At 47.9% G+C, this 5,507-nt stretch overlaps 1 protein-coding gene across 7 annotated transcripts in view; it reads right to left on the bottom strand.

The window, feature by feature from the left end:
• Pced1b (PC-esterase domain containing 1B) overlaps positions 1–5,507 on the bottom strand; it is a 143,390-nt gene that overhangs the window by 21,341 nt on the left and 116,542 nt on the right. For 6 of the 7 annotated variants that reach the window (XM_031354025.1, XM_031354045.1, XM_031354021.1 and 3 more), the window contains one exon: positions 1,237–1,372. The gene's annotated coding sequence lies outside the window, so the exon portion shown is untranslated. Of the gene's footprint in view, positions 1–1,236; positions 1,373–4,242; positions 4,350–5,507 lie in introns of those variants that run through there. The other variant, XM_031354048.1, reaches the window with a different exon arrangement.

Raw genomic sequence — 5,507 nt, 5'->3', positions numbered from 1 at the left:
AAAAAAAAAAAAAAAACAAAACCCCAACCAACCAACCAACCAGAGTACAAAGAACAAAGAAACCTTTCTTATAAACTCCAGGACTCCACAAGGACCTGTCTTACTGCACATTCTAAACTCATGATCTCTCTTTCCAGGTGTGATGTCCACAACCACCAGATTGTCTCCAGTTAGAAGCCTCCGGTTCCTCTTGGCTCTTCCTCCCTGCTACCCAGCTCAGGCAGGGAGAGTGTGTGGCAGGCTGCTCTGAGCAATCCATTGCTCTGGCCACAGTCTCTACCACGGGCACCTGATTTCCCTTCTCTCCAGTGTGTGTCCTAAGACCGATCTTGCCATTTCACCGCCCTTCACAGACTGTGTGTAAGCCTCAACAGTGCCTGAAGGCCTGTTAGCAACCTGGGAGCCGCCCCTCTGAGAAGCCTGCTGGTCTCAGCCCACAGGACCTCCCTATTCTTTTAGGCTGCAGTAGTCATCTGGAATATTCTAGGTCCAGTGCCTCTCTCTGACTGACAGAATCAACTATTGCAGCTGCCATTTCCTGAGAATGACGCCCAGCCGTCTTATACCCAGGGTTACCTTTAGTGCCACCTACAGACTAGGAAGGGGTGTCCATGGAGGAAAATATTACCCAGAGGGCCCTGTTTGTCTCAAGTTGCAAGGTCGGGCCTGCCGTGGCATCTAGCTGGAAAACTGAACCCTCTTCTATGCCCACAGGGTGACATCTACAGAAATTCAAACACCGTAGCAAAGACAAGAGGCTGCTCTGACTTTTGATTAGGAGGGGAACAGTGACTGCCAGTGACTGCCGCGGTTTCTGGTATGTCATTAGGGACAGTGGGTCTAGAACTCCATGAAGGAATAGTGGACTCACAGAATCAGAATCTTGGGAAACCTCATTGATTTAAGGCTGTCTTATGATTACATTCCTGGGGGACCCTACTAAACCCTAGGGGCTTAGACAGCTGTGTTAGCCGGCAACGCTGAGGGAGAAACTGTCGCTGGCAGAATTTGATTGACCACAGACTGATACTTTAGGAGGAAGTAGGCTAAGAAAACTGCAACCCTGGCCCGCTACAGTGTTAAAGAAAATGAGAGCAGGCGCTTATTATCGCTCTGAATGGAAAGAGGCCCCACACGTTTCGTGTGAGCTTCAGATCGGAGGTCTGAGCTCCGATTTGTAGGTGGGGGCTATGCCTGGTGTGCGCATGTCTGTCATGCGGAGGGCCGCATACTTACATGTCTGCTCAAGGAAGATCCTATTGTCCAGTCCCTCCATCGCTGGGCACCGAGAAGGAAGGAGGAAGGTAGGTGAGAGGAGAGAAAGGTGGTGTTCTCCGCGTTGCCTCCTTCTCATTGCCGAGTCATCCTGGCCCTGTTGAGAGAGTCAGCACTTCCTTCAGTGGCAGTGGGTGGTGTGGCTCTGGGGCCCTTGGGGCGGTGGGGGGGCTTCCTCTTTGGTGGAGTTTATTGCACCAAGGTGCGAAACTGGCTTCTTCTCTGGACCACAGGATGAGCCCGGTTCAGCTCCCCAGTTCATCCCAGCCAAGCCAAGAGGGTAGCCATGCCAATAGAGATCAGAACCCCCGTCTGTTCTACACACGTGGGACGGAGACCTCAGCTAACTCACTCTCCAGTCACCTTCAGACCAAGGCCTTTTTCTTTTCTGGAAGCCTTGACCACAGGCTTCATTAAGGCCCCGCTGACCATTAGGAATCTCCAACAGCAGTTCCAATGCCTGGCAGAGACCTCTGACACTGAAGCCAGGACATTGGCTCCAGCTTCTCAGGATGAGTGTGTGGAGCCCATGATCATGAAACAAGCTACTTCTGGCGTCAGCAGACTCCAGGTAAACCATCTAGGGTCCCTTTCTCTAGTTTGGGGATGCTAGGGTTTGGAGACCCGGAGAGGAAGGGTGAATTGGAGTAGCATCCTGTCTACATCCGCCTGTTTCCTCCATTTCTTTAGCAACGAACAAGGTCAGTGCTTTAAATGGCTACATGTTTTTCTTCTTTCTCTTCTTTGGTTTGATTTTTGAGACAGGGTCTTACTAGGTAGCCCTGGTTGGTCTGTTCTCGAAAGCAGAGCTCCACCTGCCTCTGCTCCCGAATGCTGGGATCAAAGGCTGTGTCACTGTGCCTAGTCTTTTTCCTTTTGTGGTTGAGAACATCTTTGTTCCTGCAGAGGACCAAGGTTCGATTCCCAGCACCCACACTTCAGCTCTCAACCATCCATAACTCGAACATGTGACACACAGACATACATGTGAATGTAACACTCATAAAATAAATCTTTAAAAATGTAAAAGAACCATTTGTTTATTGTGTATGATGTGAGTGAGTTATGTCTTTCCACCATGCTGGTTTTCAGGATCAAACTCAGGTCATCAGGCCTGGCAGCAAGTGCTTCTTACCCACTGACCATCTCAGTCACACCGGAAGCTTACAATTTTTATTCTACTGGGGCATGCTTGGTTCACATCTGTTACCAAGCAGTGTGGAAACAAAGGCAAGAGGACATGAGTTCAAGGCTGGCCTGGCATACATAAGATGAGTGGCTGTCTTAAAGCATCAACAAACCAAACCCTGATTTTCCCCATAGACAGAGTCTCATATGGTCCCATGTGGAAGCCCCTCAGTAGCCAAGCCTTGAATTCTGATCCTCCTGCCTCCCTAGAGACAAGAGCTCAGGTAGCTGATGTTAGCCTGAAATTCCTGATCCTCCTGTCTCCAAGCCTGGGGATTGTAGTCATGTACCAGCTCACTTTGTTCAAAAATCTACCCCCCTCCTTCTCTGTTTTGGTGGGGGTAGGGATTGAAAACAGGGTTTTCCCCTATGTAGCCCCCCATCCCTGCCATATCCTGGAACTTACTCTATAGACCAAGCTGGCTTCAACTCTGCCTCTGAGATCAAAGGTGTGTCCCTTTACTTCCCGGCCAAATCTCTTATTTTTAAGTGATTAATATTGAAAAAGGAGGCTGAACAAAGGGGAAGAGAACCTTTGCCTCATCCCATCAGGTAAAAAAAAAATTGCATCAGAGAAATGAGCAAAGCACATCTGTCCTGACACTGACTAGGCACTGGTGAGGGCCAAGGCAGTCCTGTCCTCCTTCCCTTTCTTTCTTACTTATTTCTTTGTTTCTTTCTTTAACGTAACTGGCTAAATTAGTTCCTGGTTATACAAGCTAGCAAGGAATCTGAAATGGTTAGGGGCAACGGAGCCAGGGTGTTCTGGTGCTTTCATGGGAAGAATCAGAGCGCACAGATAGAACTACTGAATTAGAAACAGACACGACGGCCCATGTGCAGGCATCAGAAATCAGGACTGGTGTAGAGAAGTGAGGCAGGCATCTCTGGAGAAGCAGTTAAGAGCCACCTGGAACCCTAACTTCCAGATGCATGGTAGGTGGGTTAGGAGGCAGCAAGCTAGAGCAGTGAGTGAATCCAGTGTGCAGCACACACCGGGAGCAGTGAGTGAATCCAGTGTGCAGCACACACCGGGAGCAGTGAGTGAATCCAGTGTGCAGCACACACCGAGAGCACAGATACAGAAGAGCAGACTTGCAGCTGCAAAACTGTAGGGGGTGGAAATGAGGGACTGTCAAAGAGGGACCAGCAGGGCCACTTGTCACTAGCCGGCCTCACGCTGCACACTCACTCCAAGAATGATCTCTTGTCCCTTTAAATAGTTTCCCGGGTGGCCCTGGCTGGCCTGGTATTCACTGTTGGGCTTGGAACTCATTGAACTCATTGCAGTCTTCTTTCCTTGGCTTCTCAGGTGCTATATTGCCGTGCCTGGCTTGATAGGATGCTTATTAGCATTATGGATCGAACCCAAGGTTTGCGCAGGTCAGGCCAGGCCACTATGTATCGATAAGCTGAATTTCTACTTTTGTTGTTGTTGTTGTTTTGGTTGGTTGGTTTTTTTGGTTTTTTGTTTTGTTTTGTTTTGTTTTTTCAAGACAGGGTTTCTCTGTGTAGCCCTGGCTGTTCTGGAACTCACTCTATAGACCAGGCTGGCCTCAAACTCAGAAATCTACCTGCCTCTGCCTCCCAAGTGCTGAGATCAAAGGCGTGCACCACCACCGCCCGGCTGATTTTCTACTTTTTCACCACCACCGCCTGGCTGATTTTCTACTTTTTATTTTGAGACAGACTCTCACTAAGCTGTCCAAGCCGGCTTTGAACACATCATCCTCTGGTGTATGAGGTTATGACCTGCTGCTGCCTTACCCGACCTCTTACCCTCATCGGCGGCGGGTCTTCCTTCCCCACTTCTCATCTACACATGGGAAAGAGAATGTTTCCCTTGTCATAGGAAGGCACAGGCATGGGAGGGCAGTGCTGGTGAAAGGAGATTAACGCTCCGCCTTGGAACAGCAGGGAATGGGCCCTGCCTTTGCTGGGACAATAGGTAACCAGGGAGTATCACAATGTGGAACCTGTGCTCGGTAAGTGGTAGAAGCAGCAGCTCTGTTCTGACAGATTACCTCAGGAAGCGAAGCGGGGCACAGCTTCGGTACCACCGGGTATTTCAGGGGAAAGGCTGAAGGTAAGGGTTTTATGAGCAATAACCTCATTTTATAACATTGGCTTCAAAACAAGTATGCGCAAAACACAAAGCAGCAAGTGCAGGTGAAAACTAAGCACTTTAAAGCTTTGCTGATATTGTGTGTATCTGTGTGTGTATGCATGTATGTGTATGTATGTGCATGGACGTATGTATGTGTGTGTCTGTGTCTCTGTGTCTCTGTGTGTCTGTGTGTATGTATGTGTGCACATGTATGTGCATGTCTGTCCGTATTTGTATGTGTGTCTGTGTATATATGTGTGTTTGTGTGTATGCATGTGTATGTGTGTCTGTGTGTATGCATGTATGTATGTGCACATGTGTGTCTGTGTGTGTATGTCTCTCTGTATGTGTCTGTGTGTGTATGTGCATGTCTGTGTATGCATGTGTGTATGTGTATGTATGTACATGTATGTATGTATATGTGTGTATGCATGTGTGTATATATGTGTACATGTGTGTATGTATGTGCATGTCTGTGTATATGTATATATGTGTGTGTGTGTGTGTGTGTGTGTGTGTGTGTGTGTACAAGCAGTGGTCTGGACTATGCAGACCCAGATCAAGCTGGAGTAGTAGATAGAAGAGAAGCAAGCAGGAGGCCTGTGAAAGCCATTAAGAGAGGATTCTGAGATGGCTCTCCACTTACCATTGCTCTTCTTGCTAGAGCAGAACCTAATAATGGTTTCCTAGGTAACAGACAGAGTGGCACAGACTGGCTGGAATCCCTATTGCTTCTACAGTACAGCATCAATTTGACAGGTGAGTTTGAGCAGGATTTCTCAGGGTCTTACCAGTGGAGGAATGGATGTTGCCATGGGGTTACCTCCTAAATCGTGGCAAAGTTTACACTTCTATCCAATACTCAGAGCCCTTTTTTTGTTTTTTGTTTGTTTGTTTGTTTTTTTTGTTTTTTTTTTTTTTTTTTTTTTTTTTTTTT

This window comes from Mastomys coucha, unplaced genomic scaffold, assembly GCF_008632895.1.
Source record: "Mastomys coucha isolate ucsf_1 unplaced genomic scaffold, UCSF_Mcou_1 pScaffold11, whole genome shotgun sequence".
Taxonomy (NCBI): domain Eukaryota; kingdom Metazoa; phylum Chordata; class Mammalia; order Rodentia; family Muridae; genus Mastomys; species Mastomys coucha.
The sequence above is the reverse complement of the archived record's forward strand: the minus strand, read 5'-3'. Positions and strand labels throughout refer to the sequence as shown.